This window comes from Scyliorhinus torazame, chromosome 8 (assembly GCF_047496885.1).
Source record: "Scyliorhinus torazame isolate Kashiwa2021f chromosome 8, sScyTor2.1, whole genome shotgun sequence".
Classification (NCBI taxonomy): domain Eukaryota; kingdom Metazoa; phylum Chordata; class Chondrichthyes; order Carcharhiniformes; family Scyliorhinidae; genus Scyliorhinus; species Scyliorhinus torazame.
Genome location: NC_092714.1, coordinates 215,841,515 through 215,869,473, shown reverse-complemented (window position 1 = coordinate 215,869,473; position 27,959 = coordinate 215,841,515).

Sequence of the window (27,959 nt, the reverse complement as noted above, 5' to 3'; positions counted from 1 at the left end):
CAGTGTCCAGCTTGAACTGGATGCTGCATTGATTTACGTGTATGACAGCATGCCATTCATCCGCAGAATCCACATTGAGGATAGATAGTCGTCTTGCTGAATTTGAGGAGGCATATTCACATGTAGTGATGATGCCCACACAATAGGGGGACTCCAGGCAGTCGTCCTCTGGATCCGTAGTGCTACCAGGATCAGAATCCAGTAAACCTTGCTGTACACATCAAACGTGCTTGCGTTGGAAATGGGATCGCTGGCCCTTGACCGGTGGTGCAGACCTGCACAAGGCTGCATAATGTCCAGGCTTCCCACAATTTAAGCATCGCCTGCCTTTTGCAGGGCATTGCCGCTTTAAATGGGAGGTGCCACAGTTTGGGCACGTCATGACGTTGACGTTGTTACGCTCCGCTCGTCGTGGCACATGCGCAGTGCGGTCAGCCTTCGTTCGCACTTGTGCAGTGTGGTCTTCAGCCGCTTCGTTCTCCCGTTCGTGGTGCGCATGCGTGGGGTCCCGGGAAAAGCGCGTGAAATGGCCGGCTTCATCGACACTGAGGCGCTGCATCCGGGCGATGGCCTGTACACTCTCTGCCTCGTGGGAGGCAAGTTGTTCATGTTCTGCCGCTTTGAAATGGGAGTACCGATTTCTCGTCTGTTCATGCACTTTACACGTCCCGATTGCGACTGGCAGGGTCATGTGTTTCATTTTGAGGAGTTGTTCCCACAAAGAATCGGAGTGGACCCCAAACACGATCTGATCCCTGATGATGGAATCAGCAGTGTCACCATAATTGCAGGACTGCGTTAATATGCGGAGATGAGTTAGAAAGGATTGGAAAGATTCACCCTTACCCTGAAGGCGTTGCTGGAAGAAATAGCTCTCAAAGCTCTCGTTTGTTTCGACTTCACAGTGACTGTCGAACTTCGATAAAACGGTCTTGAATTTGGTCTTGTCCTCGCCGTCGGCAAAAGTAAGCGAGTTGAAAATCTGGATGGCTTGGTCCCCCGCAGTTGATAGGAGCAGCGTGATTTTTCTGGCATCGGACACATTTTCGAGGCCCGAGGCCTCAAAATAGAGAAGGAACCTCTGCTTGAAGACCCGCTAGTTGGCGCCGAAATTGCCGGAGATCCGTAGCTGTGGATGGGCCTGGATCTTCTCCATGCCGCTGGAAGGCACTTGCTGGCCGTCACGTAATCACTCGAGGTAAACCACTTAGATAAAGTAGACTACTGGTACCATGTCGTGTTGTTCACCCTGGGGTAACACGGACTGCAACTGGATGCAGTTGTACTTGAAAGTAGACACCAAACTTTGATGGTAGTTCAATACACTTTATTGAACTTGCTGAGCAGGGCACACAGTTCACTGTGGGTTGACACTCTACTAATCTAAGCCTGCTAACTAGAACTAACTAGACCAGACTAGCTCTGAGCCACGTGTAGAAGGTGCTAACTGATATATACACCCTGACTGTCACTACAGTTGTCACCAGTGGAAAGAGGCAGAGTGCTGATGCCTCGTGTGTTTTATAGTGGGACACCACCCTTTAGTATTCTGCCTGGTGATTGGTTGTGTTCTGTCCTGTGTGTTGATTGGCTGTACTGAGTGTCTGTCACTGCCTGTCTGTATCTCATTATGTGCATGAGTGCATATCATGACAGTCACAACATGGCATGCAGCACATAGGTCCCAACTGCCAATCATGCCGGTTCTAATCCAGGATGGCTTTTAAGAGTTGATTTCATGTGCTCCAGCTGATAGGCCTCTGCCCATCAGCGGGGGAGTTCATATTCCAGGAGCTCCATGGGGAGATCAATCAGATCACCCCCATGAGTCTCATGAGGGTTATTGCAAAGACATTCTTGTTAAAGCTCTTAAAATCTGATTTTATATTTCTGGCTAATTTACACTCAATCTATTTTGTCTCTCATTGGTTAGCCTTTGCTGATTTTAAAAACTTGCCTAACTATCAAACTTACTACTTTGCAAAGATTGAAGTCCCCCATGTTTATTGCATTGCCTTCATTGCCAGAGGCACTTCTGATATTCTGATTAGTACTCCCTTCAATCATACAGCTCCATTTAGGGGGCCTCCCAACTATTCCCTTGTTGTTAGCTGGGCAGCTTTCAGGCTGGTCAGTTGTACTCGGGATGCTTGTTGAACATCTGCAGCTTGAAGGTGAGGTACAGCCTCAGTGTGACTCCAGTCTCTATTGCTGCTGGAACAGCCAGCCACCCAAAGCTACCACTCAAACAGTGAACACAAAAATAACCCTATTTTGTCAAATCTAAGTGGACTATTAGTGCCTCCCCCTGTGAGCCAACTCTCTAGTTGTATCACTTTTGCAGCGTGACAAAGCAGAAATCGTTTCACAGAAATGCTAAATTTGTAACATAAATGCTTCCTTCGTGCATGCTTCAACTCAGCTCTTCAAAATTGCACATGGCTTTCAATCCTTAAGTTGCAATATACACATACTGAGAACTGAAAGGGAAATATTCACCCAGTATCAGCTGTAGAATATTTTTTTTCCCTTATCCATTTTGGAGTGTTAAGTGCTTTTGGGTGATATTTTATATTTTTACATGGTGAGACTTGCAATTATAGATTTATAATAGTTAATATGCTTTGGTGGAAGAGTCAGGGAAGTAACAATAATCAAGGAACAAGGTTCACAAGGATTTTAAAATGAAGAATTTAAATGGGGCCAAGAAGTTAAGCTTCTAAACCCTCTGAGTGCAAATGTAAGGAGACAGACTAATAATGTGATGTCATTACATGTTAAAAGTCAGTGACCTGGTCATTTTTTTAAACATCTACATTGTTATCGACATGGACATGTCTGGATTAGAACAAGTTGGTTCCAAACTAAACTGATAGAGTTAGATGAGGAACAACAGGAGGAGTCTTGAATGGAGCATTTGTGCCAACCTGAGCTGATCAGGATGAATGACCTGTTTCGATGGTGTATATTCTATGCCAGGGTTTCCCAACCTTTTTGAGCCATAGAAACCCGACTAACTTATATATTATATAATGACTTATCTAAAATATATATATATTACTCTTGAATCCACCAGAATGATAAAATGACTAATAATCTTCTTGTTGAAAGATTAACTATTTAATGAGTAATGAAATAATAAACTGTGAGTCCTTTTACTCAATATTAAACTAACAATAAAGATGTGGAGATGCCGGCGTTGGACTGGGGTGAGCACAATAAGAGGTCTTACAACACCAGTTTAAAGTCAAACAGGTTTGTTTTGATATCACTAGCTTTCGGAGCGCTGCTCCTTCCTCAGGTGAATCCTGAGGAAGGAGCAGCGCTCCGAAAGCTAGTGATATCGAAACAAACCTGTTGGACTTTAACCTGGTGTTGTAAGACTTCTTATTGTAACAATAAAGAATTAAAGTACAATACAGATAACTATACACTATTATAACAAATCAGTTCTAACTTCTCTCACTCTAGCTATTCTATGTCTTGCTTGTTCACTGTTCTGAATCACATCATGTCATCTGAATTAGAAAAGGTGGGAAACCAGTTCTTATAGTATCTGACTGTGAGCCATCTAGTGTTGAAATGACTGCACTACATTTACATACATTGATCATGTACATTGATATCTTAATATCACTATAGTAACCTTCCAACAGTTTTGGCGAAAGCATTCTGATAATGTTTATGCCCTTTTTTTGCCAAAAAAAATAGGTGTGAACATAAAAATCAAATGTAAACAAGCCTTTTTTGTTTATATCAATGTATATATTAGGAAGAGGCACACAGTCATAAACACGTTACCCCCTGGCCAAGTTACTCTCTCATGGCCCCTTAATATTAACCCCAGGAAGTAGTACTCATTTTAAGAGTGGGTAATCTGGTAATAGTTAAAATGTTCTCTTATTAAAAAATATTTATTTCTGACCCTTTGTCATTTTTAATGGGAGGAATGATGCTGGAAAACTGATTCTCATATCGGACATGCACGTCTGTCTCCCTCACACACCTTTCTCCATCATACACACATGGTTCACCTCACTCACTGCTACACACACACATTCAATCCCCTCTCTCTCGCGCACATTCAATCCCCTCCCTCATACACACAATTGACCCCACCCTCTCACATACGTTCACACCTTCTCTCAGAAATTCACTCAACTCCCCTCTCTCACACACACACATTCAAACCTTCTTATACACACACACCTCCCCCTTTTCTCATACACACACTTACATCCCTTCTTTACGCATACAATCAATCTCCTCCTCTCACACACACATCTCCTCTCTCACAGACACACAATCAACCCTCTCACACACACACACTCACCTCTCTCTCTCGCACACACTCACCTCCCTCTCACATACACACTCAATCCCCTCTCTCACACACACACAGTCAACCCCCTCTCTCACACACATATATTCAACCCCCTCTCACACACATTCTTACCCCCTCTCTGACACTTACCCTCTCACACAAACATTTACCTCCTCTTTCTCACACACACACTCACCTCCTCTCTCTCATGCACACTCAATCACCTCTCTTACACCTGCATTCAACCCCCCTCACACTCACTCACCCCCTCTTACACTTACACTCACCTCCCCACACAGAATCCACCCCTATCTCACACACACTCACCCCCCTCTCACACACAAACTCAAACTCGACCCCCTCCTTCACACACGCACACTCAACCCCCTCTCTCACAAACACATTCATCTCCCTCTCTCACACATAATCAACTCCCTATCTCACACACACTCACCCTCCTCTCACATACATACTCAAACACACCTCCATCCCTCACACATACACTAACCTCGCCTCCCTCATACACACAACCAATTCCCCTCTCTCATACATACTCATCCCATCTCTCACAACACACTACCCCTCACTCACACACGCACATTGACCCCGTCTCTCACACACACATACTAATCCCCTCTCTCACACATGCACTCAAGCCCTTCTCTCACACATGCACTCACATGCACTTAACCCCCTTTCACACATACACATTCACCCCCCCCACACAAATATTTATCCCCTCTCTCTATCACACCAACCCCCTCTCTCACACTCACTCACTCCCTCTCACACACACACTCACTTCCCTTCCCTTACGCACACAATCAACCCCCTCTCTCTCACACACACACACACACCAGCTCTCAAATGTGCACTTAACCCCCTTCTCTCACACACTCAAAGCCCGCCTCTCAAACACAGAAACTCATCCCCCTCTTGCTCCCACACGCTCCCCCCCATCCCCCTCCCCCATCCCGGGGCTCTCACATTCACCTCTCTAAGGCCTGAATATCCCTCGCCCCACTCTCACATGTGCCTCTCCAAGAACCGACCCCCGACCCCCCCCCCCCCCCACTCACCATCTCTCACATGAGCTCTCTGAGGCCTAAACCTCCCCACAAAATGATCCTCCCCAAGATCCGAACCTCCCTGTCAGCCTATTAGCATCCAGTATTCCAAGGGGCCTTACTCTGATTGGCCTATTGTGTAACTGTAATTATTTTTGAGATTGGTCAGTTGCTCCTTTTAAACTGGTGTTTGCTGGTTATGTGGTGGCTGCCAGCTCTGTGGACCCCCTGGAAACCCTTTATGGAGTCCTGGGGGTCCTCGAACCCCAGTTTGGAACCTCCTGTTCAATGCAATTCTATGTAAACCTGAAGTGGCATGATGCTCAACTGATTATTTGGGCCAGTGTTGGAATTGGCACCACGTCTGCATCAGTGCATGTGTGTGACCAACCCCATTCACAGAAATTATCTATCGCTGGGACGTGGGATGGACGCTCGGTCTGGGAAATCCAAATGTTTTGGATATTATGCGCTGCTCATCTGCCGGTGGAGCAGCCTTACGGAGGTATCCTCTGTTTGATCAATGTCCCTTTAATTGTTCCATTTTTTTCAACTGCCTAATGACAATGTAGCACCTCATGCAACAAAATATCACAAATCACTGTATTGAGGTGACGATGGCACTTACTGAACAGAAAGTGAAACATCACAAAATTGTGTCATTTATGAGGGGATTGTATTTTGGGCAGCTCACTGTGTTTGGGCAGCTCACAATGAAACCAGGGCCAGAATTTTACAAATGATGGAGTTTCCCATCCGACCACTCAAAGAATCGGCAGGGAACATACCCCCATTGACGCTGGCTGCCTCACAGCCATTCAACACTTTAAAGAGCCTTAACTGGACTTCCTCTTCTCACTCAGGAGGAAATCCTGCCTCATGGAGTGTTGGCCAATCTGAATGGCGAATAGCTTTGTATCGTGCCACCAGGAGTTGTGGCCACTTCTGGGACTACAAGCACTCTCAACCAGTCTCAGTTCCAGAGCCCACATGACCAGGTAGTTGACGGGTCTTGCGGTGCACTGGAAGGGCTGGTCTGGGAAGGTGTTGGGAAGTGGAGGTGGATGTCCTGAGGACAAGGCCAGATGGGAAAGGAGCACCCAGGAAGGTGGGAGGACAGGCCTTGGCGGATGCCCCCGATCTGGAAGGGATGGAGGTTCCCGCCTCTTACCCACCTGAGGCCTGGACAAGTGATGTGCTGAGCTTCTCCCACTACCCCCATTCCAGAACTCTGCCTGCTGACCGGTAAAATGCAGAGGATTGGGAAGCGGCCCATAAGTGGCCAATGACTGGGTCTCTATTGTTGTGAGGGCAGACAGGCCACCCTAGGCCTTGTCTGCACCTATAAATCTGAGCAGGTCCGTAGCGGGCAGGGTAGGCAGCTCGAAGGCCAGCTGAGGAATTTTAAGCACCCCCCCCCCCCCCCGCCCCCCCGCTCCTCTTGAAAATCCACCAAAGGGATACTGTTAAATTCAACCCAGGTGTTGGCACAAAGCAGCTGTGACATGTTTCAGTATTGTCCTACTGAGTTCCAACAGCATTCTGGCTGGACTGGTTATGCAGAGACTAATGTTTTTGCTCGACGCACTGTGATTCATAGCATCTGAAAAGGGTAAATGATGGAGTGACATAATTTGCTTTATTTTCAGCCATAGCACACTGGATGTAAGCAATGCAGCATCCTGCTTGCTAGTGTTGCTCATGGCTGCCATAAGCATTTTAAAAATTGTAAGCTTCTCAAATACAATCACTTGTTGGACAACTCATTTTCAGGCCCATTGTCACCGCTCCAGAGCGAGAAGAGGACCTAAAGGGTGAACCCTTTTAAATTGTACTGGTCGGGGTTAGAAGGTGGAGGGGTTCTTCCTGCTTCTGAATGTGAATTTATCTGTGCCTGTTCAGGATGGGCCATAAGTGTGCTGAGCTCCAGAATGGCATCAAATCAGTGCCACACGCCAACTGAATTTATGATCTACCTGCACTGCGTGCTTTCAAATGAGAGTCACTGCACACAGACAAACGTCTTCACCAAAATGACACGAGTCGCAACAGAAATGTGCAACCATGTTGCATATGCCAATTTGGATCCAAAATGCCACTCGTAGTTTCAAAATAGGTCTTTTCCCTGGCTTAAAGCAGGACAGCCCTTTAAAAAAGCTGCCTCAGTTATACACCAGTGTGGTAAATGCAATAATTGGTGACCACCAGTAAGCTAACGAAGAACAAACTCTATACCAAGCACTATATTCAGTGTCTTCATTCTCAGCACTAGGATCACAACTTGCTGCTAAAGCCCGCGGTCTGCACTGAGATCCCTGTGCTCGTTCCCCATTGGCCAACCAAGTAACATGACCCTTCCGATATGTGCCCCCTTAATGGAGCTAGTTACTACATCCCTCCCAATTTAAATCCCTTATTATACAGTATACTGATCATTTATACAACTTTCAAAATATTAACAATAATGAATAATTTTTAATACAGTTGATCAGAAACTCAGTCTGTTAGGGAGCTTCTTCTTTCTTTGGGACCGATGATTGAGGCTCCACTCCGAAGGTGGCTTCAGTTGGACCTGCTTCACTGGGACTCTTCCGACTCCGCAAATGATCTATGTGTTTCTTCAAAAACTTGTCCTGCACTTTCTCTTCATAGGACAGTTACTCCGTCTTGCCATCACAACTCCCAGGATCCAATTTTGTCCACTTCCAAAATTCTTTGCAGAAACTGGATCGTCTATCTAAAATGCTCTTTCCACATTTGCCGAAACATGGTTCCTTTTCCGGCAACTCTACCTTGTCTCAATTCTCCCCACCAAATATGGAATTACCAGACTCAACCTGGTTCTTAAGCAGTAACCCATCAGCAGCTCAGCTGGAGCTGTGCCAGTCCAGTCAGCAGCATGGTGGCACAGTGGTTAGCACTGCTGCCTCACAGCGCGAGGGATCCAGATTTGATTTCAACTTTAGGCGACTGCCTGTGGTGTTTGCACATTCGCCTCGTGTCTGGGTATGTTTCCTCCAGGTGCTCTGGTTTCCTCCCAGTGTCCAAAGATGTGCAGGTTAGGTGAATTACCCATGCTAAATTGCCACTTATTGTCCAAAGGTCAGTTGGGATTATGAGATAAAGTGCTCTTTCGGAGGGTCGGTGCAGGCCCGATGGGCTGAATGGCCTCCTTCTCTACGGTCGGGATTATATGATATTATTCGAATGGTATGCGGGGTGGTTCTGCAGGCGAACAAGCACCATGCTATCTTGGTTGCTAGTGTCACAAGTGATTGCTTCTTCAGACCAGCCTTGAACATTTAACCCTTTTGTTGAAGGGTAATATGGTGCAGTCCGAGTATGCTTTATTCTATTAAACGTCATGAATTTCTGGAATTCTGCACTTGTGAACGCTAATCCAGTGTCAAAGTCAAGTACATCTGTTACACAATGTGTGGCAAAACATTGGTGCAGTTTCTCAACTGTGGCGTAAGAAGTTGTGAAATTCATTTGAATTTTTCCATCAGCAAAAGGAACATTATGCCGATGAACGAGCCAACATAATATACATGAACCCTCACCCTTGGTCAACCCGTCCATTGCCAGGGGTGCAAGGAGCTGCAGCTGATAACTTCCTGAATTAATAATGCTTAATTTCTTTCAAAGCTTTCTCATTCTGCTATCAATGCAGCATCATACATTTAACCTTCAATAACTATGTGTCGCTATTAGTCCAATACTTAATTTGCTGTTCTGTTAGAGTTAAAGAGACCAGAAAGTTTAAGGTCTTACAATCTCTTGTGGTACTCGAGGGGCAGTGTGTTTTCTGGTTACGGAAGGTGAGTTAATGCTTCTGCATTAGCTCTGTGAGCCCCTGGCTGATATTCAAAGATACATCCGTAGGCCATTAAGAACAGTGCCCAAAGCTGTACCCTTGATTATTTTCTCTGCTGGTATTGGGCAAGCCCAGACTGTTTTTTCACTTGTACCTCAAATGTCCTTTCCTTTCATACACAAAACACTCTGCTTCTCTAAATCTACATGTTTCTGGGGAGTGAATTTGCACGCAATTATAGCACTCTATTATTTCCAGACTGTTGTTAATTTCCACTATATTTTGTGGCTCTTCTGGCTTCTACATTATTCTCTCGACTTAAACCAACCCCTTCATTCCTGGTGTCACTGCTTCTTTCAATGTCCCACCCTAGCTGGTGGACCTCGTTGATCTTTGCACTCTTGCTGCCCTTCTTTGTTCTCACTAACACTGACATCATTTCCAGCGCCTTTTTAAAAGTTAACTTAATTCAGCTAACAATTTTCTCTGTGCAGCTGCATTGTTTACACCACCTACCAATCGGTCCCTTAACACGTTATTCAACACTGACCCAAAATCACAAATCTGCACGATTTGTCTTAGTCTTACTACAAAGGCTGCAATGGCCTCCCGTGGTCTTCTCCCCATGGAGTTAAATTTGTACCTTTGTAATATTATCGAGCGCTTAGGATGGCAATGCCACTTTGCTAGCTCAATGAGCTCTGCAAATGTCTTCACACAGGGAGCATCCGGGGGAATTAAACTTCAGATCAATTATATGTCTGGGTCCCACATGCAGTCAGTGATGTAACCTCCTTCTTATCCTCCACCTCTATTTCATTAGCACAGAATAAATATTTCAAATGTTCCACATACTTCTGTCTTCTGTCACAGCTTTGAAACCTTCCAAAGAGAGGCATGACTACTTTTTTGCTTTTTTGCAGGCTGGACTCAATTCGACTTGCTCTGTGACTCTTCCAACCAGATTTTCCTTCAAAATTCCTTCTTTATTGAAATCTGAGTTGCTATTGTTTTTCCTGATCGCAGTAAGTGCAATAATTGGTGACCACCAGTTCGCCAACTACCAACGGCAGGTTTATTATAAATTAAAACTATACACAGAGCACGATAATTGATGTCTTCACATCAGCACTAGGATCACAACTGGCTGTGAAAGACCTCCCTGCAGTCATTCCTTATTTGTCAATCGGGTCACATGGCCATTCTGATGCACCCCCCCTTAAAGGGACCAGCTACTGCTATCAGCATGTGTTATTTGTACACACACCCATAGGAAACCATACCAGAAATGATTTAAATTGGGCTGATGTTGGGAAATTTGATGTGGCCAGGTGTATAATTGTCAGACAGATGGACTTCACATTCAATCACACTTATGTTAGCATTGCCACAAAAAAGAAAATATATTTTTTTCATAAATTTAGAGCACCCAATTATTATTTTTTTATTTAAGGGGCAATTTAGGGTGGCCAATCCACTTAACCTGTGCGTCTTTGGGAAACCCACGCAGACATGGGGAGAATGTGCAAACTCCACACAGACAGTGATCCGGGGCCGGGATTGAACCCGGGTCCTCAACACTGTAGGCAGCAGTGCTAACCGTGCCTTTGCGCCGCTCCACAAAAAAGAAAATCAAAGTCATATTCCATCTTCCACAAATAATTTAACTAACATGCATTTTCCATACATTTTCAAAATATGAACCTTTGTTATTATCATTATGATACTCTTTTATTTTTAAAATGGCCTCTGGGTACTTTTTCTCCGTGATGTAAAATTAAATAACTGTCAATTCTCTGCAAGCAAGGAATTCTATCTACAGTTGAAAATTCAAAAGCAATGATACTATGTAATTAATGTAGTTTTAGTTTTACAGTTTTTTCTTATATAATCTAAAAGAACATTTCTGAAAATAATAATTTCCAATTCAAAGATTTCTTCTTTTGGAACATTTGCTGGTTATTGAGAAGAATAAAAAGACAATGAGCAGGATTTCCCTTCCACTGCACTAAGGACCATCCCAATCTTTTGAGAACAAAATTTACTGGTTCAGAGCCCGTCTCGCCAGCGTGATGTCATGGGACTTGTCTCCTGTTGTTTTTTACTTAAGCGTCAAAAAATATGGGTGTAAAAGCCATCAGTGTTGCCGATGGGCTGCACTCCATTTTTCCCGCCCTTGTTAACACTTAGTCAAAAAATCATGAAGTTCCTCCCTAAGTGCGGGAGTAGGTGTGAAAAAGTGTTTTCCTGCCAGTCACATTTGCGGATTTTTGCATCGTATTGACTGCTCCCACCTCCTCATTAATATACATGCTCGGGAAACCCGTTGGATTGTGGCTACATGGCCTCGCATTCACCCACCCTGCTGTGGCCTCACTGCTTTCTCACCCTCAGTGCTATATTTAAACAGGTGCTGTGCTCAGCCTTCTTGCAGCTCAGGATAGCTTCGCTGAAGACAAGGCCCAGGAGGCCAAGAACACAGCAGCTCCCAAATTCAGTGACACTTTCCTTGAACGCTGTGAAGATTGTCACAATATCCTATGCCTCAGCTCTGGCTGTAGGAGATCCACCAACCTTACACTAGCTTGGGAGGCAGCGGCAGTGGTGGTCAACGTGAAAACTGCCCATAAGAAATCAGCCACCCACTGCAGAACAAATGATGAATAATCTTATCTGTGCCAGCAGGGTAAGTCAGCCATCTCATCACTCTCAACTCCCACACTCATAAGACTACCACTCATTCACAGGGATCTCACTCAGTTCAAGGGAAATCACCACTGACTCTCTCACACACACTCACCTCTCCACCCGGCCCCATCTTCTCTGGAGATCACATCCTCATCCTGTGTGAATGGCTTCACTGACCACTCACAAATGCCAGGCATCCTACCATCTGGCCTGGTATGTCTCTTGCTCACACGCTCTACATTTGTCTTTACGCAGGACAACCTCACGTGCAATAAAAGAGGGAGGCCCTAGATAGGGGGTTGAGTGCCAGAATTCAAGGCCTTCAATCCCTTTGAAAATTGTGCCATAGAGCCCACCAGAGAGGACAAGGACAAGGCATGTGGTGACAGTGAGGTTGGGGTCAAATAGCCACATGAGGATCCTGCACCAGTGTCTCCCTCAATCAACAATACTGTGAGTGAATTCTCATGTATTTTAGTTGGATTCTTTGCATACATTATCTCTCCTTTCTTTCATAGGCACCTCTGCCAAGCAGGCTCCAGCCTGTGGAACATCCAGTGAAAAACCTGAGGACATCATCTTTGAAGGCCTGCCACAGCGTGCTCACATACCCCTCACCAGTGCGGAGATGCACACAACTCAGTAGGATCTAGTTTGGAACAGGCTCAAGCTTGCAATATGGTAAACTCAGCACACAATATGGCCTGCAGCAGGCGGAGGCAGGGACATCTGAGCTCATCGGTACTCAGAGGACTGCTGGCGGTCATGATTCTGCTACATCCGAGTCAGGTGAATAGCCTCTAGACTTATCCAGCTTTGACCATGTTGGGGGGGGAGGGGAGGGGGGGGGGGCTGGGGCTGGTTAGGGCACCTTGTTTTCTCTGCAGCTACCCCTTCATCAAAAGCAGTCAGCCAAGGGCTGTCACACAACCATAGGATGGAGGGCCAGCAGCTGAACATTCTGGGTCATCCACCTAGTTGGCCCTGGGGCTCTCTGGTTGATCCAGATCCCCTCTTCCTGTGGCCCTATCAGACCAGTTCCAAGGAAGAGTAGGGAGCACCTGCCTCACTGCAGGTCATCTAAAGAAGGCCAGGGCCCATCAGATATTGGCTCGCCAGAGGACACCTACCCAGGCAACAGGGTGTGGCAGTCAGCAGGATGCCTCCACCTCCACTGTGGATGTTGTAGCAATAGGGTGAGAAAGGTTACAAAGGTTTAGTAGCACAATGGTAGCTTGTGCATTTACAACATGTATATAATTACACAAATATAAATAGAATTGCACCTTTTCACACCTCCTCTTGTGTAAATCTCATTTTTATGATGAACTGCGTTGCTATCAATCAGGTGTGATACGATGATCCCTCCGCCTACTTATTGCACGTGTCGCTATCATGGGTCTCTCCTCTGTGCAGTGTGTTTCCATATTACCACAGTGTGGCCCTTTTCCTGGTCATTCTCCACATCAGTGACATCTCAAAATTAATGTTAAATGTGCTTCTGGAAAAAAACTCGTTCACATGCTTGGCAGGGTCATGTCATGTTTATTTTTGGATGTGTAAGATTGAGGCAGAGAGGTTCTCTGTCCCTTTTGCATTCTTGAAAGGTGAAGGAGCAGTGTACCTGGAGAGATTTGATCATGCATCGAGAAGGGTCATATATTGCACAACTCCCTGTGCTCTCTGCCTCTCGGACAATTTTTCATACGGTGAAACCATATTCAGAGATCTTGGCGTCAGCTAATAGCGTTGTCGATTTTCTAAGTGTTGGCTAATCAATAAGTTGGGGCACCTTATCCTGGTGCTCAAACCTTGAGCGTCCCTCACAATGCAGTTGTGTGTCTTGTGGGGGACAAGGCTTCCGTCACAAACTAGGGATGCAGCACTGTGCATCCTCTCACTTGAACACTTGCCAAGGTCATTGGTACGAATTCCAACTGATAATTTCTGGTGGACAATACAGCTTTTAAGCATACCCTGGAACTGCTTTAGACAATGTGGAGGAAAGCATGGGATAGGAATGATGTGTGCCCTCGAGGGCTTCTTCGTGTCTGAGCATCCTGGACTTCATAAGGGGCAGAGCTGGCCATGAAGGGTGCAATGTCTGTGTTAAACAGGAGGCATTTTAATTTCTGGCAGTAAGTATTTGATGTCATCATGCTCAGGTGGTCCGTATCCACATTAAGGTGAGGACAACGCAGTCCAGGATTGTCAGAGGATACAGCAGGACATAGATAGGTTGGAGACTTGGGCAGAGAAATGGCAAATGGAGTTTAATCCGGACAAATATGAGGTAATGCATTTCGGTAGGTCTAACATAGAGACGACATGTACAGTAAATGGCAAAACTCTTAGTAATATTGAAAGATATGGGTGCACAGGTCCACGGATCTTTGAAAGTGGCAACACAAGTAGACAAGGTAGTCAAGAAAGCATATGGAATGCTTACCTTCATTGGATGGGGCATTGAGTATAAAACCTGGCAAGTCATGCTATAGTTGTATAGAACCTTGGTAAGGCCACAGTTGGAATATTGATCACAATTCTGGTCACCACACTACCAGAAGGATGTGGAGATTCTGGAGAAAGTGCAGAGGAGGTTTACCAGGATGTTGCCTGGTCCAGAGGTGTTTTCTATGCGAAGAGGCTGAATAGACACAGACTGTTTTCATCAGAACACCGGAGGTTACGGAGTGACCTGATAGAGGTCTGTAAGATTACGAGAGGCATGGATAGAGTGAATGAGCAGGCACTCTTTCCCAGGGTGGAGGGGTCAGTCACTAGGGTGTATAGGTTTAAGGTCCGATACACAATGTTTAGAAGAGATGTGTGAGGCAGGTATTTTTACACAGAGGGTTGTGAGTGCCTGGAACGCGCTGCCAGGGGTGGTTGTGGAAGCAGATACATTAACGGCTTTCAAAAGGCATCTCAACAAATACATGGATAGGATGAATAGAAATGGCACCAGTGCTTAGGGTTTTGGCCACGGGTGGTATCATGACAGGCATAGGCTTAGAGGGCCAAAGGGCCAGTCCCTGTGCTGTATTGTTCTTTGATCCTTAACTGAGAGTGCCTGATGTGAGTGTGGCCTGTAAGAATGCACCACGGGTGACTGTGTCATTTCTGAGTGGATTCACAGCACCAACTCATGGCATGGTTATGCAGTTCAATTGCATACACTCCTGGTCATCAGGTTATTCCAAGTGGAGGGTCAGGGCTGGCGACTCCCTCAGGTAGGGCAGCGAGTTTGCTGGCTGATCTGTGGTTTCCTAATTCTGCAATTGTGCGGCCGCAAGCACCGCATCGCCTTGGATCGTCCTCCATCGATTCTGGGGAAATATACCGCCTGGCTGTAGCAGCCCTTGACCAATGGGCCTCGTCCCAGTGGTGTTCGGGCTAGGGCAGGGCTTCAGAGGTCCCAATCCTATGGAGCGCCGTGCAACAGAATGTGGGGTGTCCTGTGCTGATTACCTCCATTCCACCCTCAACGCCAATTTAGTCGTCACAGAGGAATCCAGAAAGGAGAGTTAAAACAAATATTTATTACCAAAGTAAAGTATATACATGTAACAATCTCAGTCCCAGCGAGGACTACCCTGCAGCTCAACTCCTACCTGGGATGGCACTTAATATCCTGAGTTAATTATCCCGCTAATGGGTCTCTGACCCTCATCGGGGGAGCTCGTGCTCTACAACTTTCCGGGAGAGATTAATCGGGTTGTCGCCATGGGCTATGTGGAGATTATAACAGAGGGGATTCTGATCCTACAATAGCCTCAAATCTTTCTGGTCAATTGTTATTTCCTGAAACAAAGTGCATGAGAGATCTAATGTAAATGCATTAATTAATGAGTATCAGGGGCCAGAATTTTCCCGGTCGTTCCTGCCAGTGGAATCCTCCACTCCCGTGATGACAAACTATGGGAAACCCCGTTGACAGTGGCAAGAGCAGACGATCCTGGTGCTGGTCAGTGGTGGGCCACATCTGCTGCTGTGGAACACACCACGGGGGCACGGAAAATTATGGACAGACTTTAAGACCACTAAACCTGTGTGAAATTGATGAATTAACTTTAATTCATATGAGTCGGGTTCTGGACTTCCGGTGGTGGCTGCGAGCGGAGCGGCTGCGTTCGGAAGAAGCTCCCGCCGGTCCGCGGTATCGCGGTCTTTTTCAGGGGTTCCCCGCAAATTCTTTGGAAGGAATAAACCTCTCCGGGGTCGGCCCTGCCTCCCTCGCCCCGTGATAACATCAAAGCTCCGTTTCACGGAGCTGGGGGGCTGAAAGGGGACAGACTGGCCCCAGTGGGTTCGGCGGGGGCGGCTGCATGTGGAGGAGGAGCGGGGATCATGACTTGTTTCCCCAAGGAGCATCCTGAAATCCGAAGGGCTCAGAGAGCACTGAGAGGAAAGCAGAAAAATGTTTTCTGTTTTTTCTCTCTCTTGAAAACATGAAGGAAGCAGTGGGGGCGCAGCCAAGCGGAGGCCAAGGCGGCAGGCCCGAAGCCAGGGCGCGATGTAGGAGAGATGTCCCACATCGGATGGCTCCCGCCTAGAATGTGGTAAGAAGACTGAAGCACGGTCCCAGGGAAATTCTGGAGGAATATTTAGTTTGAAAGAAATTTGAGATTGAAGAAGGACGGAAGAGTGAGAAAAAGGAAAAATAATAAGCCGTTAAAGGATGTGAAAAGCAGCGTCGAGGAAGGGAGGAAACGCGGGCTCGCCATTGAATGAGAAGATGAGCAAAAGTGCTGACAAGCTGGTGGAGGCCGGATCACATGGTGGGGCCGCACTGCTTACAGTGGAGAAGATGACCGAGGTGATGGCGGTGGAGCTGGAAAAGCAGTTTGCGAGGCACATGGAGGCTTTGAGGAAGGAGATGGCGGTCACATTGAAGTCATTGGTGGAGGAGGCAATTGCCCTGTGAGAGTAGCTGTGGCAAAGGCATCGGCCGAGGTGAGAGAGTTGGGCGAGAAGATGAAGGAAGTGGAGGAGGCCGCGTAGCAGCACAGCGACCAGCTCACCTCGATGGGGGGCGAGCTGCGGGGGGCGGTGGAGGTCAACAGAGGGCTCCGAGCAAAGCTTGAGGACTTGGAGAACCGCTCGAGGCAGCACAATCTAATAATTGTGGGCTTGCCTGAAGGGATAGAGGGTCCAAGGCAAACAGAGTACTTCGCTAAGAAGTTGGTGGAGCTGATGGGGGATCGTGAGAACCCCTCTCAGTACGAACTGGACCGAGCTCATCGGTCGTTAAGGCCGAAGCCCACAGTGAATGAACCACCAAGAGCAGTAATCATCTGTTTCCATAAGTACTGCATGAAGGAGAAGGTGTTAAGCTGGGCCAAGCAGAAGCGCGAGGTGCAGTGGGATGGTGCCGGAGTTCGGGTCTACCAGGACTTGACGGTGGAGTTGGCAAGAAGACGAGCGGCGTTCGGGCGAGTGAAGGCGGCACTGTACAAGAAGGGGGTGTGATTTGGTATGGTATACCCGGCGAAGCTGAGGGTGACGTATGGTGCCAAAGACTTTTATTTTGAGACAGCGGAGGCGGCTGAGGCGTTCGTGAGGACAGAAGGCTTGGGACAGACGTGAGGAGCGGAGCTGGAAGAGAGACTGTGGACTGTGATTTGGGAGCTGAAAAATGTATAAATGTTATAACTTTCTTTTCACTGACATGTATTGTAATTTACTTCTCTTCACATTGTTGCAGAGTTCAAGTTATTAGTTGGGTTGATTGGCATTCTGTGTTGCGACAGTTATATCTTAGTTTAATGAATTGTATGGGTTGGATTGGTGTTTCTGTTTTTTTCTTTCTCTGGGGCTGGGTGGGAGGGGACGGTATAGCGTGGCGGGGGGAGCCACCCGCGCTAGCTAGCGAGCTTTTGTTAAATTATTTTTGTGGATTTCACTCGTGTTCTCCCACCAAGTATGCCCTATACTTCCGGGACCTGAGTCGTCATTATTACAGAAATCATTCCACATGGGCCATCCTTTGCCCTTGAGGTATTTCCGAATTTCCTCTTCCCAAGTGGGGCACTGTCCCACTCTACTGCTGCTGGTCGCTGCGACCGCAAATTCCTCGGGGTTCATGAGGAGTTGCATTGCCTGCATGGCCATCTCTCCTATCTGCTTGCTTCGGATAAATTTGGAACAGGGGGCTAAGGTGGTGTCGTAGATGCGGGTACGGCTTGTGCTAATTTCCGAAAATACAGACTTCCGACAGTTTTGACGCAACAAAAATGTATCAGTTTTACCTTATAGCCCTGTTAGTTTCGCATGCATACACACACTTCTGAATTGTGACTTATTAATCAGAACCGCTTGAACACTTGTGGGGTTTTTTTTGTTTCCAATTGGATTCTATTCAAATTTCTTGGGTTGTCCCGGAGTGGTTTTCCACTTCTAGATCAGGTCCCGTCAGGATGTCGCCAGTAATATGTTGCTAACTTTTGGTTGGCTCTTAAATCGTAATTTGCTCTGTTTGTTTAACCTTTGCTCTAGAGTCGCCAGGTTTCTTTATGATACCGCCACGAGGTTCAAGTTCGTCCCAATTGGGGCCATATACACTTAGCAGCGCCACTAACCTCCCCTCCAGCGCCCTTGTCACAATCACATATTTACCCCCTGATCCGCCACCACCTTCTCCATCTGGAAGCGTACTCTTTTGCTGACCATTACCGCTACCCCCCCCGAGCCTTTCCGTCAAGTCCAGATTGAAACACCTGACTAACCCAGCCCTTTTTAAGTCTCATCTGGTCCTTCACCCTCAAGTGTGTCTCCTGCAGCATTGCTACATCGGCTTTCAAACTTTTAAGATGCGCAAGCATCCTTGACCAGACCTCCTAACCCCCTCACGTTCCACGTGACTATCCTAACTGGGGGTCCCTCACCCCCCCCCCACCCTTCCTATCCACCATCATCATACCACCGGGTCCTGCCCCATAAGCCTGACCCGCCCCTGTCCATTATTAACCTTGTAGCCACCTAAAATGGCTGATTCCCGATTAATTTGGCCAAACCCCGATGTAAAATGGCGAACTGAAAAGGCCGATGGGAAAATCAGCCAACAGGGCACAAACGGACAGCTGCAGACAGAACGGTGTATTCGGCTCTGGGGAAGTCGGCCCAGACCGATACCTGCAACCATTAGCAGCACATCAACCCAGCCATCTGCAGTTTAATCGGCTATCCCCGGGAACTTGGTGCAGGAGCCAAGGTTGGACAGGTCACAGCCGCGCTCACTGGTTCCATCGGGGGGCGGAAATGCGTTAGCTGGGCTAATGGTGGAAATGGGGGGGGGGGGGGTGGACCCTTGGAGGTTTCTGCACCCGAGGGAGCGGGAGTACTCGTTTTTCTCAGCAGCCCATAAGGTATATTCGCGGATCAACTTTTTTGTGGTGGGGAAGGCTTTGTTGGCTGGCGTTAAGGGGTCGGAATACTCGGCAATTGCAGTGTCAGATCATGCTCCGCATTGGGTGGATATGGTGCTGGAGAAGGGGGTAGCGCAGAGGCCGGGGTGGAAATTAGATGTGGGACATTTGGGGGACCAAGTGTTCTGTGACAAAATTGAAAAGCTTATTAAGGAATATGTAGGTTTCAACTGTACGGGTGAGGTGTCGAAGGCGGTCGTCCGGGAGGCTCTAAAGGCGGTGGTGAGGGGGGAGGTGATCTCGTTTAAGGCCAGGGTGGACAAAGAGGAGAGGTTGGAGTGGCAGAGGGTAATAGATGAGATGCTGGAGGTAGATTGGAGTTATGCAGAGGATGGGGACCCAGCAAAGCTGGAAAAGAGGAAGGAACTACAGGCGAGCTTTGGCCGACTATCTACCAGGAAGGCGGTGCGTCAACTGAGACGAGCAAGAGGTGCAGTTTACGAACATGGAGATAAGGCGGGGTGTCTGTTAGCAGGTCAACTCCGGAGGGAAGCAGTGGCAAGGGAAATTGTGTAGGTGAGGGAATGGGCAGGGCAGTTGGTGGTGGCGCCGGATCTGATTAACAAGGTTTTTGAGGAATTTTATGAGAGGTTCTACAGGGCAGAGCCACCGGGGGAAATTGTGAGATGCAGGAATTTCTAGATGGGTTGGAGTACCCGAGGTTAGGGGAGGGGGACAGGGCTACATTAGAAGGAGCGATAGTGGACCAGGAGATAAAGGATGTGATTGGGAGGATGCAGTCGGGGAAGGTGGCAGGGCCAGATGGGTTTCCGGTGGAATATTATAAAATATTCAAGGCATCCCTGATGGTGGGGATGTTTGAAGAGGTGATAGGGAAGGGGGTGTTGCCACAAACCTTGGGGCAGGCATCGATTTCCCTGTTGCTAAAAAAAGATAAGGATCTGACGGAGTGTGGGTCCTATAGGCCCATATCACTTCTGAATGTGGACGCAAAAGTATTGGCGAAGGTACTGGCGGATAGGCTGGAGGAGTGCCTCCCGAAGGTGATAGGTGAAGATCAGACGGGGTTTGAGAGAGGGAGGCAGCTCTTTCCAAACATTAGAAGGGTATTGAACGTTGTTATGGCACCGGCAGAGGGGAAGGAAACAGGTGGTTGTGACATTGGACGCTGAGAAGGTGTTTGATCGGGTGGAATGGCGGTACTTGATGGCAGTTCTGGGGCAGTTTGGGATTGGACCAAGATTTGTGAATTGGGTAAAGCTACTATACAAGGAGCCGAGGGCGAGTGTCCGCACAAACATCAGCTCGAGATACTTTTCTCTCCACCGTGGGACTAGGCAGGGATGTCCTATGCCCCCAACCCCGTGCTGTTTGCACTCGCGATTGAGCCACTGGCCATCGCATTAAGAAGTTTGGGGGGTATGCAAAGGAATATTGCGGGGGGGGGGGGGGGTGGGGGGGGGGATAGAGCATAGGGTGTCCTTATATGCCGATGACTTGCTGTTATACGTGTCAGAACCGAGTGTGTCGTTAGGGGGAATATTGGAGCTGCTGCGAGTGTTTGGGTCTTTCTCGGGGTACAAGCTGAATCTAGACAAGAGTGAGTATTTTACATAGATTACATAGATTACATAGAACATACAGTGCAGAAGGAGGCCATTCGGCCCATCGAGTCTGCACCGACCCACATTAATCCCTCACTTCCACCTTATCCCCGCAACCCAATAACCCCTCCCAACCCTTATGGACACTACGGGTAATTTAGCATGGCCAATCCACCTAACCTGCACGTCTTTGGACTGTGGGAGGAAACCGGAGCACCCGGAGGAAACCCACGCACACACGGGGAGAACGTGCAAACTCCGCACAGACAGTGACCCAGCGGGGAATCGAACCTGGGGCCCTGGCGCTGTGAAGCCACAGTGCTAATCACTTGTGCTACCGTGCTGCCCATCTCGAGCTGATGTTTGTGCGGAATCTCGGCCGGGTGTGGGGGCTGGCATTCTGTAGGGCAGGTACGTGGGGGTGCAGGTTGCCTGGGAGTGGGGGGGCCTCCGCAGGTACAACATCACTAGTTTGCTGGGGAGAGGGAAAGCCGATCTGGCAGGGTGGGATGGTCTCCCTCTGTCACTGGCAGGTCGGGTACAAGCGATTAAAATGAATGTGTTGCCACGATTTCTGTTTATTTTTCAATGCCTGCCGATTTTCCTGCGAAAGGCTTTTTTCAGAGAGATTGAGGGAAGGATTATGTTGTTCATGTGGGGAGAGAAGGTGGCCAGTGTTAGGAAGGTGCTGCTACAGAGGGGAAGGCAGGCAGGGGGTTTGGGTCTTCCGAACCTGATGTATTACTACTGGCCGGTGAATGTGGAGAAGGTGCGGAGCTGGGTCAGAGGGGTTGATTCCCAGTGGGTCAGAATAGAGGAGAGTTTGTGCAGGGTGTGGAAAACCACTGTTGTACTTATATTAGAGGATGTATGGTAGAACCTGCACTACAGGTTCGCCTGTGGCCCCTGCCTGCTGGCTCCACCCAGGAGGTGGGGTATAAATATGCGTGTCCTCCAGCTTGCAGCCATTTCACCAGCTGCAGTGGGAGGCCACACATCTGATACCAATAAAGCCTCAGTTTGGATTCAACTTTCGTCTTTAGTCAAATTGATCGTGCCTCAATTTATTGGTATCAGTTTCGAAGGATGGACCTCCGTATTAAACCAGATCTTATATTCCAGGCTGAGCTCCAAAGTCTTCCCGCTGATCCAGGATGCGCCAAACTATGCCGAAGCCATGACTCGACTCAAGGACAATTACGAGCAAAAGACAAACACGCTCCGCCAGACACGCGCTCGCAACTCGTTCTCAACTACCGGGTGAGTCCATAGAAGACTTCTGGGGAGCCCTAATCCCACCAGTCCGGGACTGTGACTGCCAGGACGTTACAGCTAAGGAACACTCAGACCTCATTATGAGGGACGCCTTTGTGACTGAAATTGGGTCAGATATCACAGGTCAACAGCTCCTAGAAGGGGCCACGCACGACTTCGCAGAGACTAAAACGCTAGCGCTCTCCATGACAGTCGCCCTGCGCAACGTCCAGTCCTACGCCCCCAACCGTGTGACCAACCCCTCCTACGCTTCATGGACCTCACAGGCAGCCGCCCCGGCCTTACCGTGTCTGGGTGTATAAAGCTCTCGGTGCTCCCGGAGTCCAGCAGGCAAGAGGTCACATGGCCGTTGTAGCGCACAAAGACTCCGTGAGACGAATAGAGTGAAGTCGATGAGGCTTTATTAAGCGTGTCTGTTCCCCCGCAGCTCAATAGTAGAATGGCCTGCGGGGGAGGACTCCGGCTTCTTATACTCCGCCTTCAGGGCGGAGCTAGAGGTCAACGGCCAACCAGGACCCGGGATCTGTCAGCCAATGACATTAGGGCTTCCAGTCCCACATGACCCCTAATACATACTACCACATTCACCCCTTGTCAAAAATGAACCCGGCGGGGTGATGCTTCGTATGGTGGTAAGGGTTTACAGGGCTGGTCCTGGGAGGAAAACATTCACATGGCAATACAGTATTGTACAATTTTGTCCTGTTTCAACTATTTACAGAAGGTATCGGGAGAAAAGCAAAATGTTCTTGTGAAAAGGCCATATATTGATTTAGATGGACGCCACGAGTCGGTCGGGCGGTCTGGTCGTCCGTGTCGATTGCCTCGGCCCCGGTGGTGGTGGTGGTGCTTGTACCGGTGTTGTCGTCTCCGGGAGCCTTACGGTTTCAGCTTGGGCTTTATTCTTGGTCGGGCCTGAGGGGTGGGGAACCGATCCTCCTGGGAAGGGGGCGGTCGCGGGGTGCGGCGGTGGCAGGAAGGGGGGGGTTGGGTGAATGGTGTCGGGGGGGTGTGTGTGTTGCCGGCGGGCGCCAGATCCCGCAGGGAGACCGTGTCCTGTCGGCCGTCGGGGTACTCCACGTAAGCGTACTGCGGGTTCGTGTGGAGGAGGTGAACCCTTTCGACCAACGGGTCCGCCTTATGTGCCCGCACATGCTTTCGGAGCAAGATGGGTCCTGGGGCCGCCAGCCAGGTCGGCAGTGACGTTCCAGAGGAGGACCTCCTAGGGAAGATTAGGAGACGCTCATGAGGCGTTTGATTAGTGCTCGTACATAATAGCGACCGGATGGAGGGGAGAGCGTCCGGGAGGACCTCCTGCCACCGTGAAACTGGGAGGTCCCTGGACCGTAGGGCCAGTAGGACGGTCTTCCAGACCGTGCCGTTCTCCCTCTCTACTTGCCCGTTCCCCCGGGGGTTGTAGCTGGTCGTCCTGCTTGAGGCTATGCCCTTGCTGAGCAGGAACTGGCGCAGCTCGTCACTCATGAAAGACGACCCCCTGTCGCTGTGGACGTATGCGGGGCAACCGAACAGTGTGAAGATGGTGTTCAGGGCTTTAATGACTGTGGCCGCGGTCATGTCAGAGCAGGGAATGGCGAATGGGAAGCGGGAGTATTCGTCCACCACATTAAGAAAGTATGTGTTGCGGTCGGTGGAGGGGAGGGGCCCTTTGAAATCGAGACTAAGACGTTCAAAGGGGCGGGAAGCCTTAATCAGGTGCGCACCATCCGGCCTGAAAAAATGCGGTTTGCATTCCGCGCAGATGTGGCAGTCCCTTGTGACTGTATGGACCTCCTCTAAAGAGTATGGGAGATTGCGGGACTTGATAAAGTGGAAAAACCGAGTGACCCCAGGGTGGCAGAGGTCCTCGTGGAGGGTTTGGAGGCGGTTAATTTGTGCGTTGGCACATGTGCCGCGGGATAGGGCATCGGACGGCTCGTTCAGCTTTCCGGGACGATACAAAATCTCGTAGTTGAAGGTGGAGAGCTCGATCCTCCACCTTAAGATCTTGTCGTTTTTGATTTTTCCCCGCAGTGCATTATCGAACATGAAGGCTACCGACCGTTGGTCAGTGAGGAGAGTGAATCTCCTGCCGGCCAGGTAATGCCTCCAATGTTGCACAGCTTCCAGTAGGGCTTGGGCTTCCTTTTCCACTGAGGAGTGGCGGATTTCTGAGGCGTGGAGGGTCCGGGAGAAAAAGGCCACGGGTCTGCCCGCTTGGTTAAGGGTGGCCGCTAGACCTACGTCGGAGGCGTCGCTCTCGACCTGGAAGGGGAGGGACTCGTCGATGGCGCGCATCGTGGCCTTTGCGATATCCGCTTTGATGCGGCTGAAGGCCTGGAAAGCCTCTGTCGACAGAGGGAAGGTCGTGGTCTGTATTAGGGGGCGGGCCTTGTCTGCGTACTGGGGGACCCACTGGGCGTAGTATGAAAAAAACCCCAGGCAGCGTTTCAGGGCTTTTGGGCAGTGCGGGAGGGGGAATTCCATGAGTGCGCGCATACGTTCGGGGTCGGGGCCTATTATCCCATTGCGCACTACGTAGCCCAGAATGGCTAGCCGATTGGTGCTAAAAACGCACTTGTCCTCGTTGTACGTGAGGTTCAAGGCTTTGGCGGTCTGGAGGAATTTTTGGAGGTTGGCGTCGTGGTCCTGCTGGTCGTGGCCGCAGATGGTTACATTGTCGAGATACGGGAACGTGGCCCGCAACCCATGTTGATCAACCATTCGGTCCATCTCCCGTTGGAAGACCGAGACCCCGTTTGTGACGCCAAATGGGACCCTTAGGAAATGGTATAATCGCCCGTCTGCCTCGAAGGCTGTGTACTTGCGGTCACTTGGGCGGATGGGGAGCTGATGGTAGGCGGACTTGAGGTCCACGGTGGAGAAGACTTTATATTGGGCAATCCGATTGACCATGTCGGATATGCGGGGGAGAGGGTACGCGTCTAGTTGTGTGTACCTGTTGATGGTCTGGCTATAGTCTATGACCATCCTTTGTTTCTCCCCTGTCTTCACTACTACCACCTGCGCTCTCCAGGGACTATTGCTGTCCTGGATTATGCCTTCCTTTAGTAGCCGCTGGACTTCGGACCGAATGAAGGTCTGGTCCTGGGCGCTGTACCGTCTGCTCCTAGTGGCGACGGGTTTGCAATCCGGGGTGAAGTTCGCAAACAAGGACGGGGGTTGCACCTTGAGGGTTGCGAGGCCGCAGATAGTGAGTGGGGGTATTGGGCTGCCGAATTTGAACGTAAGGCTCTGTAGATTGCATTGGAAATCTAATCCCAGTAAGGTGGGGGCGCAGAGTTGGGGAAGGACGTTTAGTTTGTAGTTTTTGAACTCCCTCCCCTGCACCGTTAGGGTAACTATGCAGAATCCTTAGATCTGTACGGAGTGGGATCCTGCAGCTAGGGAAATCTTTTGTGCGCTGGGATAGGTGGTCAAGGAACAGCGTCTTACTGTGTCGGGGTGGATAAAGCTCTCCGTGCTCCCGGAGTCGACTAGGCATGGTGTCTCGTGGCCGTTTATTAGCACCGTTGTCATCGTCGTCTGGAGTGTCCGGGGCCGAGCTTGATCGAGCGTAATTGAAGCGAGACGTGGTTGTAGTAGTGGAGTGGGGTCCGTTGTTGCCGTCCAAGATGGCGTCGGGGATGAACAAAATGGCTGCCCCCATACATCGCACATGGCTGGGGGGTCACAAGATGGCGGCGGGGTGGACAAAATGGCCGCCCCCACGCGTCGTACAGGTCTGGGGTGGTCCAAGATGGCGGCGCCCTTCCTCCCCTCGTGGTGGCCGGGACCCAAAATGGCGGCGTCTGCGGGTCGCACATGGGGCGCTGGGGGGGTTGGGGAGCGTTAGGACCGCGCGGGGCTCCCTCATCTATGGGGACAGCGGTGGTCGGGACCCAAGTTGGTAGCGCCGGCGGGACAGACGTGGGGCGCGGGGGGGGGTTTGGGGGGCGTTAGAGACGTGCAGAACTCACTCTTCTCCGGGGAGAGCGGTGGTCGGGACCCAAAGTGGAAGCGCCGGCGGGTCATATGTGGGGACGGGGGGGGGGGGGGGGAGCATAAGCGGCGTGCAGGGCTCCCTGTTCTCCCGGGACCACGGTGGTCGGGACCCAGAGCGGCTGCGCCTGCGGGTCGTACATGGGGCACTGGGGGGGTTGGGGAGCGTAAACGGCTTGCAGGGCTCCCTGTTCTCCCTTGACAGCGGCGACCTCGCGGGACCGGCACACAACCGCGAAATGGCCCTTTTTCCCGCAGCTCTTGCAGATTGCTGCGCGGGCCGGGCAGCGCTGCCGGGGATGTTTCGCCTGGCCGCAGAAATAGCAGCGGGCGCCCCCAGTGCGACTTGGCGTTTGGACCGTGCAAGCCTGTGGGGTGTCCGGGGGGGGGGGGGGGTGGGTTTGTCGCGACGGGTACGTACGGAGCCCAATGGGCTGCCGCGCGGTCGGGGCCGTAGGCGCGGGTATTACGCGCGGCCACGTCTAGGGAGGCTGCTAGGGCCCGGGCCTCTGAGAGTCCTAGCGACTCTTTCTAGAAGTCTTTGCCGGATTTGGGAGGAATTCATACCTGCCACAAAAGCATCGCGCATTAACATGTCCGTGTGTTCATTTGCGTTCACCGAAGGGCAGCTGCAGGCTCGTCCCAAAATCAGCAGCGCGGCGTAGAATTCGTCCATCGATTCTCCGGGACCTTGCCGTCTCGTCGCGAGCTGGTAGCGAGCATAGATTTGGTTAACTGGGCGGACATAGAGACTTTTCAGTGCTGCGAACGCCGTCTGGAAATCCTCCACGTCTTCGATGAGGGAGAAAATCTCCGTGCTCACCCTCGAGTGCAGGACCTGTAGTTTTTGGTCTTCTGTGACCCGGCCGGTGGCCGTTCTGAGGTAGGCCTCGAAACAAGTCTGCCAGTGCTTGAAGGCTGCTGCCGCGTTCACTGCGTGGGGGCTGATCCTCAGGCATTCCGGAATGATCCTGAGCTCCATAGTCCTTTTTAGGCACGCTTAATAAATTGTAGCCCACAAAGACTCCGTGTGACGAATAGAGTGAAGTCGATGAGGCTTTATTAAGCGTGTCTGTTCCCCCGCAGCTCGATAGTAGAATGGCCTGCGGGGGAGGACTCCGGCTTCTTATACTCCGCCTTCAGGGCGGGGCTAGAGGTCAACGGCCAACCAGGACCCGGGATCTGTCAGCCAATGACATTAGGGCTTCCAGTCCCACATTACCCCTAATACATACTACCACAGCCGTCGACTTTCACGCTGGTGTAAGTCCACTTGAACACTGCCCACCCAATACGCCTGCGCTATACGCCAGCCAGCAAACCCCGGGGGGCCCCAATACTACTTTGGAGGCCAGCAAAAGCACCCCCGCCAACGCTGCCCGGCCCGCGCTACCCTTTATAAAGCCTGCGGGAAGAAGGGCCACTTCGCCGCGATGTGCCAGGCCCGCTCAGTGGCCGCGATCGCCCCCACCCCCCCAGTCACGGACAATGAGCGTTGTCCCCCCAGACCATGTGCAATCAGTGGGTGCCACCATCTTCCCCTCCGCGCAACACATGCATTTCATGGGCGCCGCCATCTTGCTCCACCCCCGCAACGTGCGTTCCATGGGCACCGCCATTTTGTAACCCCCAAGATCGCCGGGCGCCGCCATCTTATCTACCCCTCAGCACATGAACACCACCAGCATTCCAAGATCTGAACTCAACGGCCGCCCCATTACCCGACGACCAACCAAGGCTCGCCTCCATGTCACTCGACCAGTCCCGCCCGCATAACCTGACCAACGCATCCACCAG